The 18,246-nt window shown below is 45.5% G+C and overlaps 1 non-coding gene across 1 annotated transcript; it reads left to right on the top strand.

Annotated features, from left to right (window-relative positions):
* Window positions 1-9,678: 9,678 nt before the first annotated feature.
* Trnat-ugu (transfer RNA threonine (anticodon UGU)) lies at window positions 9,679-9,753 on the top strand. Its single transcript has one exon. It is a non-coding gene; the product is annotated as a tRNA-Thr (tRNA).
* The last annotated feature ends 8,493 nt before the right edge of the window (window positions 9,754-18,246 follow it).

Here is an 18,246-nt window from a genome sequence, read left to right as displayed (position 1 = left end):
TCGCAACCGTCTCCATGAAGCTGGGCTGCGGTCCCGCACACCGTTAGGCCGTCTTCCGCTCACGCCCCAACATCGTGCAGCCCGCCTCCAGTGGTGTCGCGACAGGCGTGAATGGAGGGACGAATGGAGACGTGTCATCTTCAGCGATGAGAGTCGCTTCTGCCTTGGTGCCAATGATGGTCGTATGCGTGTTTGGCGCCGTGCAGGTGAGCGCCACAATCAGGACTGCATACGACCGAGGCACACAGGGCCAACACCCGGCATCATGGTGTGGGGAGCGATCTCCTACACTGGCCGTACACCACTGGTGATCGTCGAGGGGACACTGAATAGTGCACGGTACATCCAAACCGTCATCGAACCCATCGTTCTACCATTCCTAGACCGGCAAGGGAACTTGCTGTTCCAACAGGACAATGCACGTCCGCATGAATCCCGTGCCACCCAACGTGCTCTAGAAGGTGTAAGTCAACTACCCTGGCCAGCAAGATCTCCGGATCTGTCCCCCATTGAGCATGTTTGGGACTGGATGAAGCGTCGTCTCACGCGGTCTGCACGTCCAGCACGAACGCTGGTCCAACTGAGGCGCCAGGTGGAAATGGCATGGCAAGCCGTTCCACAGGACTACATCCAGCATCTCTACGATCGTCTCCATGGGAGAATAGCAGCCTGCATTGCTGCGAAAGGTGGATATACACTGTACTAGTGCCGACATTGTGCATGCTCTATTGCCTGTGTCTATGTGCCTGTGGTTCTGTCAGTGTGATCATGTGATGTATCTGACCCCAGGAATGTGTCAATAAAGTTTCCCCTTCCTGGGACAATGAATTCACGGTGTTCTTATTTCAATTTCCAGGAGTGTAGAACTTTAAAATAATTTCTGCTAGCCAGATACAGATTGTTACCTCCATACAGATAGCAGAGGTTGAAAATACCGCTTCTATTTGTCAGGTTCTTCTCGTTTTTCGATAGTTAAAACACGACCGGTTTCGCACGACCGGTTTCGGGCTCTTACATTCCCATCAGCAGGTGAGCATGTGGTTCAGTACTCGTCCACCGCTGTGTTGTTGGTCATATCACAAAATTGTGACACCTGATTATGGGCGTGTAATATCCCGAAACCGATCGTGTTTTAAGGGGGGAAGGACGTCAAACGGGCCGACTTAGAGCAGGAGAGGCACCACAGGACATTTTAATTTCCACTGTCTATACTTTTGCAAGTAAATTCATAAAACTTTGTCAGCGTTACCAGGAAGGATTCAGGATTCACACTCATAGCAGCGGAAGTTCAAAAACATAACAAAATAAATTCTTTTACATGTGAAATTTCATCATTTTTTCTCTTACTATTGGCTGCATTTGTTGCTATAGGTACATTTTTCTTCATAAATAAGAGATATTCTTAGATGACTTTCTCTCAGCATATAAACCATATTTACAGGTGTCTGAAACTCTAGAATCTATTTCATTTATGAAAAAATGAATGATCTGTTACGTTTTAAATTTTATGTTTAGAGAAAAATCAAATTTTGTAGTTAATTATCTAAATTTTTACCCCAGTTTTTAATAGATTTAGAAAAGTCTAGAGTTTCATACAACTGTAAGTATGGTTTGTATGCTGTGCGAAATTCATCAAAGGATCTCTCTTACTTGTGAAGAAAAATGTACCTGTAGCAACAAATGCAGTCAACAGTAAGTGAAATAATGATGAAATTTCATATCTAAAAAAAATTTACTTTGTTACAATTTTGAACTTCCACTGCTGTGAGTGTGAATCCCGAATCCTTCCTCGTCATGCTGACAAAGTCTTATGAATTTATTTGTAATAGTATAGACAATGGAAATTAAAATATCCTGTGGTGCCTCTCCTGCTCCAAGTCGGCCCGTTTGACGTCCTACCCCCCTTCACTATTGTAAAATAAAAGGAACCTTACAACTGAAGCGATATTTTCAACCTCTGCTATAACGTTCAGTTACCGATGCTCCTCTAGCTGGACTCTTCCCATGCAGGTAATTTTGAAAATTTTGTATTTGTGAACTTTTAATAGTTATGAATATACTTGTAAGATTAAAACGAAAGACCAAGGGAACAAGCAATAGATATTAGGAGGTGAACCATTGATACAAGTACCTATTACATGTGCCCCACGTTCTTCATTGGTACAGAAAAAGAGAATCAGTTCTGACGATGACATGTATATATGCCGGAGAATTTTAAAAGGTGACATGGGCTGAAGCAAAATCATTTGCTTCCTTCAACTGTAGAAGAAATAATTTATACAGTCAATGGCGAAAATGAAGTCCTTAAAGAAAGGGAACAAATTTGTTTGACACGAAAAATTGTGTACACAACCGGTGGTCTCTGCCAGCCTGAAGCACCGCCAACCCTCTTCGCCCACCCTCCAGACTGTGCAGTCGAGTCAGCACGCAGCGCGCTGGCCATTCGACTGCCTGCGGATGGCCATGTGCTTCAGATAAGCCAGTGGCGCGCGCGCCCTCTGCAGCCGGCGACGCCCTGCTAATCGTCGCTTTTTGCTGCGCCGTGGGGAGCCCCCGCACATAAATCGTGGATTTACAACCTTACACCCCCACAGCACACTCCCCACACACTCTCGCCTCTAGCGCCACCCCACTCAGTGGTTAGCCCTTCTCCGCGTTGCGTTGAGCAAGGCGGTAAAACCCACACAAACGCGCATGCGTGGAATAGCTGTGTCTGCATGTACATTGCTCTGTGTTGTTGATGGGTGTTGATAATCTCAGTAAAATAGAAAAAGTTTTGATATTTATGGAAATTACAGCTGCAACAAAGAAAGTAACTCACAATGAACAGCTAACGCTGAGGCAAGAGGATTTTAAATATGGAGACCTGTCTAGATTACCACTCATTTGGCAACTCTGCATTGGTTTTCAAGCGAAGTATGGCGGTTAACGATTCTAAAGACTGCAGTGTAGTGTCTGAGACACTGCGGTGATGAGCAAAAGCTGCTTTCTGTTTCGAATGGACTCGAAAACTGCGATTATAAAACTCCTGCAGATGTAGAATATTTCAGAACAGTTGAAAATTTGTGCTAGACCCGGTTTCGAACCCGAATTTCCCGCTTTTCGCGAGCGGTCGCCTTAATCACTTTCGCTCTCTCTGCAGTGCAGTATTTCATGTCATTGCAAGGCAACAGAAAATAGTATCTCGCCCTGTGCAGGAATAACAATAATATAGTTCGAGCACAAGGCAGAGTAGACGCCAGGGCGAATGGAGGTTTGCGCTGTTCTTGGAAGCGTCCTCGGATAGCCGAAGTGGTTCAGACGACCTCTCGCAATATCCATGATATCCGGGTTCTGAAAAATTCTACAGCTGATGTGGAACCATAGTCACGTTTTTCGGGTTTAATCTTATTCTTAAGACTGTCAAAACGAAAGTCACCAAGAATACAATACTGTGCCGCGAGGGATTAGCCGAGCGGTCTTAGGCGCTGCAGTCGTGGACTGTGCGGCTGGTCCCGGCGGAGGTTCGAGTCCTTCCTCGGGCGTGGCTGTGTGTGTTTGTCCTTAGGATAATTTAGGTTAAGTGGTGTGTAAGCTTAGGGACTGATGACCTTAGCAGTTAAGTCCCAGAAGATTTCACACACATTTGCACCTTATATATATATATATATATATATATATATATATATATATATATATATATATATATATATATATATATATATACAATACTGTGCTGCTCGCCCTTGCGGGTAACATGTTTAGATCCATATTGTCATACTGTCAACAAGACTGCCGAAGCGGTTCCTGGATATGTCGTGGACGTCTTGATATCATCTATCTGTAGATGCAGGTTCCGGCGAATACGGTCCGAGAATTTGAAATGGTAATGCATGCTCAGTGTAGTGGGGGCATTAGATGTCTACACACAGGTCACGGAAATAACGGCCCGCTGACTTGCGTACGAGGTTATGGCGTCCAATATCGACCCAGATGGATTCCATAGGATTTACATTAGATGAATCTGGTCTACTAGACATCAATGTGAGTTCACCATAATACACTTCCAACCACTGTAACACGATTCCGGCTCCGAGACACGGACAGTTACACTGCTGAGACATGACATCGCCGTCGGGGAAGGCATCAAGCGTGAAGGGATGCAGATGACGATATTTGTGGAGACGACCAGTGAGATAGAGTAGCAAAAATGTGATTCACCCGAGGAGCCGACACGTTTCCCTGATCGATGGTCGAATCCTGCAATCGCAATAGACGATGTCGTTGGGTCAGCATGTGAACACTACGGGTGCTCTGCAACGTAGCTCTATTCTCAGCAATACACTCGTGCGTGTACCAGCATTGAGCTCTTTCGACAGATATGCCACAGATCACCATCTATCCTACTTTACAGAGCAGACAAGTCTCCGAATCCCACGTTCTATGACGATTCGTGGACGTCGAATCATTTAGCCTCAGTTTCGCTGTCCTTATACCTCTTATAAAAGATGATCACTACAGCATCACGTCAACATTCGACGAGCTTCGCCATTTTCGAGATACTCGTTCACAGTCTCTGCGTATTAATAGTCTACCCTATGTAAGAGTCGCTTATCTTATTCGATTTCCCCATTTGCAACCCTTATGTTCGTTAGGGTGTTCCCCCGTCCTTGTCTGCTCCGCTTGCATACTTTGTTGCCGCGTCATATGAATGGGACACCGCTAGGCGACATCTGACGTCGCGGTGAACAGTGGTCATAATGTTTTGGCCTATTAATGTAGATCACAGCTGGATACCGGTACCTTTAGGTAGTTCGCGAGCATATTATTTTGACCATCCTCAGCAACTGCAGTTGTATACAGTTTAACGAATAATAAACAACAAACTGAATAAAAAAGAGTTCATTAGAAGATTATACCTATCACATTATTCTTCTTATTGTTCACACTCGCAAAGAAGGCGATAGGTATAACCTTCTGAAGATGTGCACTAATTGCCCGAAACGTTAAAGGAATTAAATTTCTTTTATGCAACTGCTTGCTCATTATGTCGTTACATAGTTTGAGAGCAAATAGTATATTTAACGGGCAATTGTAATAAAACAGTTACACTTTTTGTACAATAAGCCTCCGCAAATGTTCCGTACACGCCAATAGCACGTGGTTCAGATCTGCCATAGCCGTTGTGTGCTGATCACTGATAACTTGTACATAGTTCTTCTACATCTCAATGCACATTCTAAATTCTCTGATTTAACTTCAGCTGAAAATTTGAGTACGCATTACACGTGACTATGTAGAAATAAAAGCAATCCGAAGGGTGGGTTTCAGTAAGACGGAGCCTAATATTTCCTCAGCATTTCATTAAAGACAAAGGGCTGATAAACAACCTCTATCTGAACCAACAGGGCGTGTTAACATCGTAAGGCATAATAACTAGACTAAATTAGGCGAAAGGTGTAAAACTCTCTTTCAGATATATTTTGACGAATGAGCATTGTTCCTTTACGGTAATGGTGGTAAACATATTTTATCGAATAATATGGTGTTAGAGATTTGCAGATGACGTACTGAAATCTGGTTTCGCTGGACAGAGCGGATAAGTTTGTGAAAATGGGCCAAGGTCAGTTACGGTTAGTTAAACAAGAACACGCACAACTTTATTGCTCAAACCAATGCACAGTTTTCTCTTTAAAACAACAAAGATCAGTTCACGGCTGAGGGCCCAAGTAACTTCTCCAGAATAAGTTTAAAAGATTGCTTTTAAAACATCAGGATTTAAAGTAACGGCTGAAGGCCTTACTTAAGCAAAATTACAATATTTTCTCCGCTAAAGGACGAAATAATATTTCAGGTCAGCTAAGAAAATTCTTTAAAAGCCAAGCATTCACAAATTCCGGCTAAAGGCCATATTAAGAGAAATTCCAGTTAATTCTTCGGCTGATGGCCCAATAAAAATTTTTCTGTACACAGTGAAAGAGAGGCTATAAAGATAAGCTTTTACACAGTACAACAGAAAAAACATCTTAAGAAAACTTTAAGTATCTTGTCGACTGAAGGCCCAAACAATTGCTCAAGAATAATTAAAGACAACCTTAACATAAACATTTACAGAACACGGCTGAAGGCCGTTTAAAAAATTCAAGATAATTAAAGAGAAACTTTACAGACAAGGATTTACATATTAAAGCCACAAACTCTGAAATAAACGCAGCTGAAGGCCTAAATACAGAGCAACAAGAATTTTTAATGAAACATGGCTGAAGGCCTAATCTTAAAGTTGTTTCGAAGTTCTGCTGAAGGCCATATACTAAACATAAAACAGACAATATTAACACACGGCGGAAGGCCTGGCACAGTACCTGCCACCAAATAAAATCACAATCACAAACAACAAAGAGTGGTGCTCAGAAATGATCCAACGGTCGGCCTGGGGAGGAAACTCAACCTACAGTTTAGGTGAGACAGACTAAACAATCGGGGTGGCAGCACGACCTACGAACCGGTGACGAACCAACCAACCGCCTAATCAATTCCCTTTCACCCGACCAACAGCACGACAACCAGAAGTATCAGCGAAGACGAGGATCGCAGCACGATTATGTCTTAATAATTGGCGTATAAACACAGTAAAGGCACAGTAATCACTCAAAGAAGAAAGAGAACAACACAAAGCTCTCGAACTACACGCCGTACAGGACAGCATCAACACAGCGAGGAAAACACACTGCCGCAAAACTACGCTAACGACCAGGGCAGGTAACTGGAACGTTAGCGGCAACAAGGCAGAAGATAGCGCTGGTGCACTTCACTAATAAATTATAATCGTTTCGAAGGCTTAACACCATACAAGGAGACGGCTGCAAAATTTTGCCGACTCCACTACACCATCACGTTGCCGCTTATGGGGAGAGCCCAGGATGCTACAACCAGCAATCAACGAAGAAATGTCACAACGGATGAGCTTTCATGACAGCTTCACTGATTACTCAACTCCAGTATGCAGGTGCGGTGGGCGACGGACTTAGCAGTTCTCGTAACTAGAGCCACACAACTGCGACCGCGCGTACACGCCGCCAACGGCCCCGGCCTGTACGCAGAGACTTCTTCGCTGCTCCGACGCAACCGACCACCTGCCACACACAGTGTTTCCATAAGCGGCCGGCGACCAAATACACGTCGTACGATGGGACGGCCGACCGAACGACCAACCAAGGTCGTCCCCACTCAGCTTATGAGGGTCGGCAACGCTCGGGCGAGTCTTGGTTGTCCGGAGCTCACTGCAGCTCCAACCCGACTCACTCGATGTCCGTTCCGAACTCGGAGATACGGCAACCCGGTCACATTGGGTCGGACCCACCCATGCAGAGGTAACTCTTGCCCATTGGCCACTACATCTCGGCAGAAGGAAGGAACCGACCCACGTCCGGCTAGATGACCAAATGACGAGGCCCAGAAACGGTCAAAGGACCAAATACACGTCGCCCGATGAGACGACCGAGCACACGACCAACCAGCGGTCGTTCCGCTTCAATCTCCTTCCGTCGGACAGTTCATGTGTGTGTGGGCAGCGGTCGGCAAGTACAGGCTGTCCGCGCCTCACTGGCACTCCGTCCCCGACTGCTGCTACGTACGCGACTGACCTCCCGACAGACAACGACCCGGAAGATACTAGACGTCGCTCCAGAGATCGTGCGACAGTGCCCTTATCGATAACCGCTGCTGCTGCCACTCACAGGGAAGCAAACCAGCAACTTAGTAACGCCAGTAAATCGAAGAAGAAGAAGGCGACAGTGCCGTAAAGACAAGGTGAGAGGAAATAAACGGCATGAAGACGAGCCGCGCACGTCTCACTTAGATTTGTAGCTTGCAGTAGAAGATTGTGATATCAAGGTATATTCGTAGTATTCTAAATTTTTACTAAATCATTTACGAGTTGTCTCTGTGTTAAACGATAGGTGATTGTATCTTTCGTCAATTGTGGTATAGTTAAAGATGCGTGTGTACCAGACAGAAAAATTTAATAAAGTTTTCTAGTACTGTGGTAGCGGCAACCGCAGTCCTATATTAGTAGAGAAGGAGAAATTATTGCAACTGACGTTGCCTCTGCCACCGCCTCTATCATCGTAAACTTGAACCACATACGTCAGTCATTTTGGCTACTTCAAAAACAATAACGTTTTGGTAATTACTCACAATAGCCGATGGTTGATATTTTTGACGTATTCATTTGATCATATGTTTTGGTGTTTGTAATGCAAATCTATTTTTACTTCATGTAATATTCTTTGCTAAAAGGAATTGATATTATACTGTTGCTGTTTTGAGGTGTTTGCTATCAGTTGTGTTACTGAAATTCAGTTTGTTGAATTCTGGAGGCAATTTGTTAATGTTATTCTTTGATTTTAGCTTTTTAAAAAATAAATTCATTAGTGTTTTTAGAAACGTTAATAAATTCATTATGGCTTAGTACCTTTCCACTCAACACTAGCTCCTTACCGCGTTTCAGTGCGGCCATTCAACAATCGTCGGAAAGTTCCAGGCCAGACGACAAGTATGCATCTATCTTTGCGGACCATGTCAACTCCTGCATGCAGTTTGTTTTACCTCAGCACGATGGCATCTACCAGCACGACAATGCAACATGCCGCACAGCTCTTACAGTACGTGCATGCTTCGAAGAGCACAAGGATGAGTTTACGTACTATTCTGGTCACCGATTTAAGCCCGATCGAGAATCTGTGGGACCTTCTCGATCGGGCTGTTCGTGTCATGAATCCTTGACCGAGAAACCCAGCGGAGCCGGCCACGCCATGGGTCTAGGCGTGGCTCCACATTCCTGTCAGCACATTCCAGAACCTCACTGACAGTCTTCCTGCACGTCCGCGTTGCTTCTGACAAGTGGTCACATTAATGTGACAGCACCTTGTAATTCGAAATGTAGTGCATTAAATACCAAGGCATCTGAACGGTTTTCTTTAATTGCTCAAATGTACTTAGCACATACAAAACACGTTCCTGCTTAACGGTTCTCTTCTCTTCAATATCATGTGTTCCTCCTTTATTTGTCGTCCTACAGCTGGAAAATAAAACGTTGAGCACCTAAAATATTTCCAAGACAAGTGTTAAATCACAATATGTAAATTACCGAGGAGAAAGTATACTAAATCGCTGCTGCAATATCTATGCTCCAATTATAAAGAAGATATTAATACGAACAGTGGAAGCACAAGGTACAACATGATTTTAGAAAACGTGGATCATGCTCTGATTGTCTTTTCACTTTCGTACAGGTGTCCGAAAAGAGAAGAAAATTTCGATTGCCAATTTATTATGTGAAATGATAATTAAATGAACACCCTAGCTGCAAGCAGGCGTTGATGTACTTCATTGGGGACATGTTGAAAATGTGTGCCCCGCCCGGGACTCGAACCCCGGATCTCCTGCTTACATGGCAGACGCTCTATCCATCTGAGCCACCGCGGGCACAGAGAATAGTGCATCTGCAGGGACTTATCCCTTGCACGCTCCCCGTGAGATCCACATTCCCAATATGTCCACAACACTACATTCGTAGTGCGCCTAATAGATGATTGCCCATCATACTCATTACTCGTGGCAGATTGTGGACATGTTGGGAATGTGGATCTCACGGGGAGCGTGCAAGGGATAAGTCCCTGCAGATGCAGTATCCTCTGTGCCCGCGGTGGCTCAGATGGATAGAGCGTCTGCCATGTAAGCAGGAGATCCCGGGTTCGAGTCCCGGTCGGGGCACACATTTTCAACATGTCGGCAATGAAGTACATCAACGCCTGCTTGCAGCTAGGGTGTTCATTTAATTATCATTTCATTTCTAGCAAAGCTGCATGGTCATCCACGGTAACTGTTCTTTCGGGAACAGATACTACCGTTATATATAGTTAAAAACTTATTATGTATTTGTCGACTATGAAAAGGCGTTTGACAAGGTAAATCGGAAAATGCTATGGAAATAGCTTAAGGGATTATGAGTTCCAGCACATCTGATTACGGAAATTCTATCATTGTACGAAAGTAATACACTGAAGAGCCAAAGAAACTGGTACACCTGCCTAATACCTCGTTGGGACGCCTTCGAGCACGCAGAAGTGCCGCAACACGACGTGGCATTCACTCGACTAATGTGTGAAGTAGTGCAGGAGGGAATTGATAATATAAATCCTGAAGGGCTGTCCATAAATCCGTAAGAGTACGAGGGCGTGGAGGTCTCTTCTGAACAGCAGGTTTCAAGGCATCCCAGATATGCTCAATAATGTTCATGTCTGGGGAGTTTGGTGGTTAGCGGAAGTGGTTGAATTCAGGAGAGTTTCCTGCAGGAACTCTGTAGCAATTCTGTATGTGTAGAGGTCGCATTGTCCATCTGGAATTTCCCAAGTCCGTTGGAACGAACAATTGACATGAGAGATTGCAGGTAGTCAGACAGGATGATTACGAACATGTCACATGTCAGAGTCGTATCTAGACGTATGAGGGGTCCCATATCACTCCAACTGCACACGCCCCTCACCATTACAGAAACTCGAGCACCAGCTTGAACAGTTCCCTGCTGACATGCATGGTCCACGTATTCATGATGTTGCCTCCATGCCCGTACACGTCCATCCACTCGATACAATTTGAAACGAGACCCGTCTGACCAGGCAACGTGTTTCCAGCCATTAACAGTCCAATGTCGGTGTTAACGCACCCAAGCGAGGGGTAAGGCTTTGAACCGTGCAGTCATCAAGGGTACACGAGTGGACCTTCGGCTCCGAAAGCCCATATCGATGACGTTTCGTTGAATGGTTCACACGCTGACACTTGTTGATGACCATCATTGAAGTCTGCAGATATTTGAGGAAGCGTTGCACTTTTGTTACGTTGAACGATTCTCTTCAGTCGTCGTTGGTCCTATTCTAGCGGGATCTATCTTCCGCCGCAGATATGTCGGAGATTTGATGTTTTATCGGATTCCCGGTGTTCATGGTGCACTCGCGAAATGGCCGTACGGAAAAATCACCACTTCATCGCTGCCTCGGAGATGCTGTGTCCCATCGCTCGTGCGCCGACTATAACACCACGTTCAAACTCTGTTAAATCTTGATAAATTACCATTGTAGGAGCAGTAAGCGATCTAACAACTGCGTCAGTCACTTGTTGTCTCATACAGGGTGAGTGACCTAACGTTACCGCTGGATATATTTCGTAAACCACATCAAATACTGACGAACCGATACCACAGACCGAACGTGAGGAGAGGGGCTAGTGTAATTGTTTAATACAAACCATACAAATATGCACGGAAGTATGTTTTTTAACACAAACCTACGTTTTTTTAAATGGAACCCCGTTGGTTTTGTTAGCACATCTGAACATATAAACAAATACGTAATCAGTGCCGTTTGTTGCATTGTAAAATGTCAATTACATCCGGAGATATTGTAACCTAAAGTTGACACTTGAGTACCACTCTTCCGCTGTTCAGTCGTGTGTATCGGAGAGCACTGCAACATACATCGCGTTTCTACAGAATGATCTGCCAACGTTGCTCGAAAATGTTCCACTGGAAACGCGTCGACGTATGTGGTATCAGCATGATGGTGCACCTGCACATTCCGCAATTAACACTAGGCTGACCCTTGACAGGATGTTCGACGGGCGTTTCTTAGGACGTGGAGGACGCATAAATTGGCCAGCCCGTTCTCCTGATCTTATACCTCTGCACTTCTTTCTGTGGGCTACGTTAAAGGAGAATGTGTACCGTGATGTGCCTACAACCCCAGAGGATATGAAACAACTTATTGTGGCAGCCTGCGGCGACATTACACCAGATGTACTGTGGCGTGTACGACATTCATTTACGCCAGAGATTGCAGTTATGTGCAGCAAATGATGGCCACCACATTGAACATCTATTGGCCTGACATGTCGGGACACACTCTATTCCACTCCGTAATTGAAAACGGAAACCACGTGTGTACGTGTACCTCACCCCTCATGGTAATGTACATGTGCTTCAGTGAAAAAGACCAATGAAAAGGTGTTAGCATGTGGACGTAATGTGCTGTTCCAGTCTCTTCTGTACCTAAGGTCCATCACCGTTCCCTTTGGGTCCCTACGTAATTCGGTGCTCTCCGATACACACGATCGAACAGCGGAGGAGTGGTACTCAAGCGTCAACTTTAGGTTACGTAGTGGACTGACAAGGCAGCCAGTCCACAGTGACGGGTAGCCGAAAGGGCACACGTACACACACGCCGACTGGCGCGAAGTCTGGAACAGGATTCGTAATGAATGTGATGAAGAAAAGAACGTAGCTACTAGAACACTTAACTTTTATATCGTCCTTTGGTATACAGCATTCTTGATGATACAAGTGAGACTATCTTGAGATACATGCAATGGTACAAATGGCGCCTTGCTAGGTCGTAGCCATGGACTTAGCTGAAGGCTATTCTAACTGTCTCTCGGCAAATGAGAGAAAGGCTTCGTACGTGTAGTCGCTAGCAATGTCGTCCGTACAACTGGGGGCGAGTGCTAGTAAGTCTCTCGAGACCTGCCGTGTGGTGGCGCTCGGTCTGCGATCACACAGTGGCGACACGCGGGTCCGACATGTACTAATGGACCGCGGCCGATTTAAAGCTACCACCTAGCAAGTGAGGTGTCTAGCGGTGACACCACAGTTACAATATCTCCGGATGTAATTAACATTTTGCAATTCAACAAACGGCACTGATTACGTATTTGTTTATATGTTCAGATGTGCTAACAAAACTAACGGGGTTCCATTTAAAAAAACGTAGGTTTGTGTTAAAAAACATACTTCTGTGCATTTTTGTATGGTTTGTATTAAACAATTACACTAGCCCCTCTCCACACGTTCGGTCTGTGGAATCGGTTCGTCAGTATTTGATGTGGTTTACGAAATATATCCAGCGGTAACGTTAGGTGACTCACCCCGTATAGGTATTACCGACCGTAGCTCCGTATTATGCCTTTTTACGTATCTGTGTACAAAATTTGAACGCGCATGTCTATAACAGTTTATTTGGCGCTTCAGTGTAAAATAAGAATTCGTACTGCCAGTGTCAGTCAAGGAGTCAGACAAGGCCGTTCACTGTCCCCCTCTGTTTTTAATGTTCACATTGACGATATCATATGTAAATGGTTTATTTTACCACATAAAACATTAAGAATTGAATATTTTAGTTTTATGAAGATGTTATTTGCTGACATTCAGATTATGATAGGAGAATCTGTAGAAGATGTTCACATTTCTTGACACGAACTGAGTCAAATAACCGCTAAATCGGAATGAGAATATCGACAGGTAACACAAAAGTGATGGGATTTCATGTAGTGGAAACCATAAAAATAACTCTACAAGTAAGAGAGTTTAAATATTTAGGGTGCTATTTTAAAATTCCCAAGTCAGATGACGTAGAGCTAAATTCGGGATGATTCAGACACTTCCGGGGAACTATGCAACTTACATCAAAACATAACAAAATGATAGAAACATTAATTAAACCTCACAAAGCAATAGATTTATCTTTTCTGCAGCTTGGTAGCAAATGTAGGACCCTATAAATGACCATTATGACCAATAGAATCATCATTGATGAAGTTCCTCAGCATCGTTGCGTGATATTAATTGTTGGACAAAAAAAGAAAAACCCATTACAAAAAAATGGCTCTGAGCACTATGGGACTCAACTGCTGTGGTTATCAGTCCCCTAGAACTTAGAACTACTTAAACCTAACTAACCTAAGGACATCACACACATCCATGGCCGAGGCAGGATTCGAACCTGCGACCGTAGCAGTCCCACGGTTCCGGACTGCGCGCCTAGAACCGCGAGACCACCGCGGCCGGCCTGAACCCATTACAAATATAACTGAAAAATACCTACTGAAATGGAAAGACCAAGTACAACGTGTGTCTAAAAGTAACTCATGTAATACAGTACAACCCAATCGACAAGAGAAACGTAGACCGTCCCTTGAATACTGGCGTGAAAATTTCTGAGGCAGAACAGGCCAAAACGTCTGTTCAAATGGCTCTGAGCATTATGGGACTTAACATCTGTGGTCATCAGTCCCATAGAACTTAAAACTACTTAAACCTAACTAACCTAAGGACAACACACACATCCATGCCCGAGCAGGATTCGAACCTACGACCGTAGCAAAAACGTCTTATCCTTGATGATGATAGTGATGTTGATCTAAAATATACCCGAATTGATGAAAAGTATCCGGACACCCGCCAAAAATACATTTTTCGTATTAGGTCCATTGTGCTGCCATCTACTGCCAGGTACTTCATGTCAGCGACCTCAGCAGTCGTTAGAGAACGGGAGAGAGGAGAATGGGGCGCTTCACAAAATTCACGGACTTCGAAAGTGGTGAGGTGATTGGATGTCATTTGCGTCATACATCTGAACGCGAGATTTCCACACTCATAAACATCCCTAGGTCCACTGTTTCCGATGTGATAGTCAAGTGGAAACGTGAAGAGACACGTACAGCACAAAAGCGTTCAGGCCGACCTCGTCTGTTGATTGACAGACGCCGCCGACAGTTGAAGAGGGTCGTAATGTGTAATAGGCAGACATGTATCAAGACCATCACACAGGAATTCCAAACCCCATCGGTATCCACTGCAAGTACTATGACAGTTAGGTGGGAGGTGAGAAAACTTGGATTTCATGGTCGAACGAATGCTCATGAGCAAAACACATCACGTCAGTAAAACCAAATGACGCCTCGCTTGGTGTAAGGAGCGTAAACATTGGACGATTGAAGAGTGGAAAATCGTTGTGTGTAGTGACGAATCACGGTACACAATGTGGCGATCTGATGACAGGGTATGGGTACGGAGACTGCCCGGTAAACGTCATCTGCCAGCGTGTGTAGCGCCAACAGTAAAATTCGGAGGCAGTGGTGTTATGGTGTGGTCGTGTTTTTCATGGAGGGGGCTTGCACCCCTTATTGTTTTGCGTGGCACTATCACAGCACAGGTCTACACTGATGTTTTAAGCACCTTCTTGCTTCTCACCGTTGAAGAGCAATTCGGGGAGGGCGATTGCATCTTTCAACACGATTTTGCATCTGTTCATAATGAACGGCCTTTGGAGGAGTGGTTAACAACAATAAAATCCTTGTAATGGACTGGCCTGCACAGAGTTCTGACCTGAATTCTATAGAACACCTGTGGGACCGAGCGAGGTGGCGCAGTGGTTAGACACTGGACTCGCATTCGGGAGGACGACGGTTCAATCCCGCGTCCGGCCATCCTGATTTAGGTTTTCCGTGATTTCCCTAAATCGCTCCAGGCAAATGCCGGGATGGTTCCTTTCAAAGGGCACGGCCGACTTCCTTCCCTCTCCTTCCCTAATCCGATGAGACCGATGACCTCGCTGTCTGGTCTCCTTCCCCAACACAACCAACCAACCTGTGGGATGTTTCGGAACGCCGACTTCGTGCCAGACCTCACTAACCGTCATCGATGCCTTTCCTCAGTGCAACACTCGGTGAAGAATGAGTTGCCCTTCCCCAAGAAAGCTTCCAAGCTTCCAGAAACTGATTGAACGTATGCCTGCGAGAGTGGGATCTGTCATCAAGGCTAAGGATAGGCCAACAGCATACCGTAATCTAGCATTATCGATTGGAGGGCGCCACGAACTTGTGAGTCATTTTCAGTTTTTTTTTTTTTTTTGGGGGGGGGGGGGTCCACGACCACGACCACACCAACGTGGTGACCAAACCAAAAGTTCTACTGTCACCTCCGTATCACATGTTAGTTTTTGAATCAGGAGTCACAGGATGCGGGCTGTGATGCTATCCATGCGTCTGGGTAAGATTACTCATTAACACGGTCCATCAGGAGATAGAAAGTGAACGAAAGCGATCGAAGAGTAGCGGTTGTAAGGGCAGAGGCAAAAAAGTGGCCAGGCAAGCGCCAAGGGAGAAAAACCTCTGCGACAGTAGGACGGGTAGTAAGGGCAGTAGCGGCTTGCTTTCTGCGACAGTGCATGCAAGGTGTAGTTATGTTAGTGCGAGGTATCGTGCATCGTTAACTTTGTCGTTGCTGGAGCTCGTTGCGGTGCTTGCTGCAGTTGCTGCGTCCCTGCAACAGTTCAAGGTCGTTGTACATTAGTGGGCGATCGGTCATAGATCGGCTCACAGACGGTGTAGGGGGTGTGTGTGGTTGGTTTGCGTGCTGTGTACAGTACGGTTTCCCTGCGGTTGCCTGTTTTTCGGCTGGTCGAATATCTGGGGTTTCCAGTAATAGCTGTGTTGCAGGGGCTCGCCAGTAGTGTCATGTTAGCCTTCTATGGACCGTAGATGTTTAGTTCCTAGCCAGTAGTGTCTTTGGTCTGTTATGCTTCCCATCTATGGTTGTGGTCGTAGTTACCCAGAGAAAGGATAAACGGGTTGCGCGAGTGTCTCGTGTTATTGTACAGTCGTGTGGAGAGTTTTTGGAATACCTGCAAGATAGTATCTAGCCTGTATTCCCGGTGAAGGTCCGCAATGCGTGTGTAGCGCGAAGCCTTGCTTATGATTTTGAGTACTTTGTTCTGCATGAGCTGCAGACGGCGCAGGCGAGTTGGCGCAGCGTATCCCCAGACAGGGGCTGCGTACGTCATCAGGGGTGGGTCGCATAAGTGTCATGTACATGGACCTAGACACCCTCCTGTTCAGTGTGCTACGCCTGTTAAGCATAGGGTAGAGCTTTGTTGGTCACGTGTTGAATGTGTGCCCCCCAGAGTAGTTTCCTGTCCAGCCAGACGCCGAAGTATTTGACCTTCTCGCGGAAACGTATTGGGCGCGTGTGCATTTTCAGCCAGGTGTCACATAGTGTAGGTATGCAGTGCACAGTGATTATCCTGCTAAGCGAGCTCCACAGTGGAATACCGATGCTTTAGAAGACTTTGCGCGGTGCCCGCACTCTGCAAGTCGCCGAGATGAGCCAGGAATAGCCAGAAGCCTCGCGACGGACGAGGACGCTCGGGCAGCTGGCGGCGGTGCTCGTTAGCGCAGGCGCGCTGCCGGCGGCGGGCCGCGGCCGAGTGCAGACATCTAATTGGCTGCCACGGCCGGCGGCGGGAGGCGGCGGAGGCGTAGGAGGCGGCAATTACACGCGGCCAGCCGGGGGCGGCGCGTTCTTAGGTCGGCGTCCGCGCGTCACCTGCAGGTCTGCACGCGGCCACTACGGTAGTCAGCCACGCGGGGAGACCCCGGTTCGCATATCGTTACTCAGCTCTGTCAGAGAGAAGGCAGCATAAAAATAGCAGAATGGAAGAAAAACCTCACGATCTGTTGGATTGCGATCAGTATGGCTATAGGAAAGTAAATCAGCGAGAGAGAGGCAGTCCTGACGTACCAGTTGACTACAAAAGCAAGACTGAAGAAAAGTCAAGACGTGTTCTTAGGATCTATCGACCAGTCAAATCAGTTCGAGACTGTAAAATGATGCAAGATGCTCGAAATTCTGAGCAAAATAGGGGTAAGCTTTTGGGAAAGACGGGTAATAAACATATGTACAAGATCCAAGAAGGAACAATAAAATTGGAAGACCAAGAACGAAGTACTCGAAAAACAGTGTAACATTGGGTTGTTGTCTTACAACCTTACTGTTCAGACTACACATCCAAGAAGCAATGACAGAAATAAATGAAAGATTCAAGAGTAGGATTAAAAGCGAAACTATATCAATGATAGCCGGCCGACGTGGCCGAGCGGTTCTAGGTGCTACAGTCTGGAACCCCGCGACCGTTACGGTCGCAGGTTCGAATCCTGCCTCGGACATGGATGTGTGTGATGTCCTTAGGTTAGTTAGGTTTAAGTAGTTCTAAGTTCTAGGGGACTGATGGCCTTAGAATTTAAGTCCCATAGTGCTCAGAGCAATTTGAACTATTTCAATGATAAGACTCACTGGTGACATTGATGTTCTCAGTGAAAGTAAAGAAGAATAATAGGACGTGTTGAATGGAATGAACAATCTGGTGAGTACTGAATATGGATTGAGATTAAACGGAAGAAAGACGGATCTAATAAGTAGCAGCAGAAATGAGAACACTGAGAGACCGAATTTCAGAATTTGGGAATACAAAGTAGGTTAAGTTGAGAGTAAACAGAAGAAAGGCGGGATCAATGAGAGCAGAAATGAGAACAGCGAGAAACAGAATGTCAGCATGTTCACGAAGTTAAGGAATTCTGTTACCTAGGCAGCGAAGTAACCCG

The sequence above is a fragment of the Schistocerca nitens genome, chromosome 7 (genome assembly GCF_023898315.1).
Source record: "Schistocerca nitens isolate TAMUIC-IGC-003100 chromosome 7, iqSchNite1.1, whole genome shotgun sequence".
NCBI lineage: Eukaryota > Metazoa > Arthropoda > Insecta > Orthoptera > Acrididae > Schistocerca > Schistocerca nitens.
This window is presented reverse-complemented; position numbering and strand designations above follow the sequence as displayed.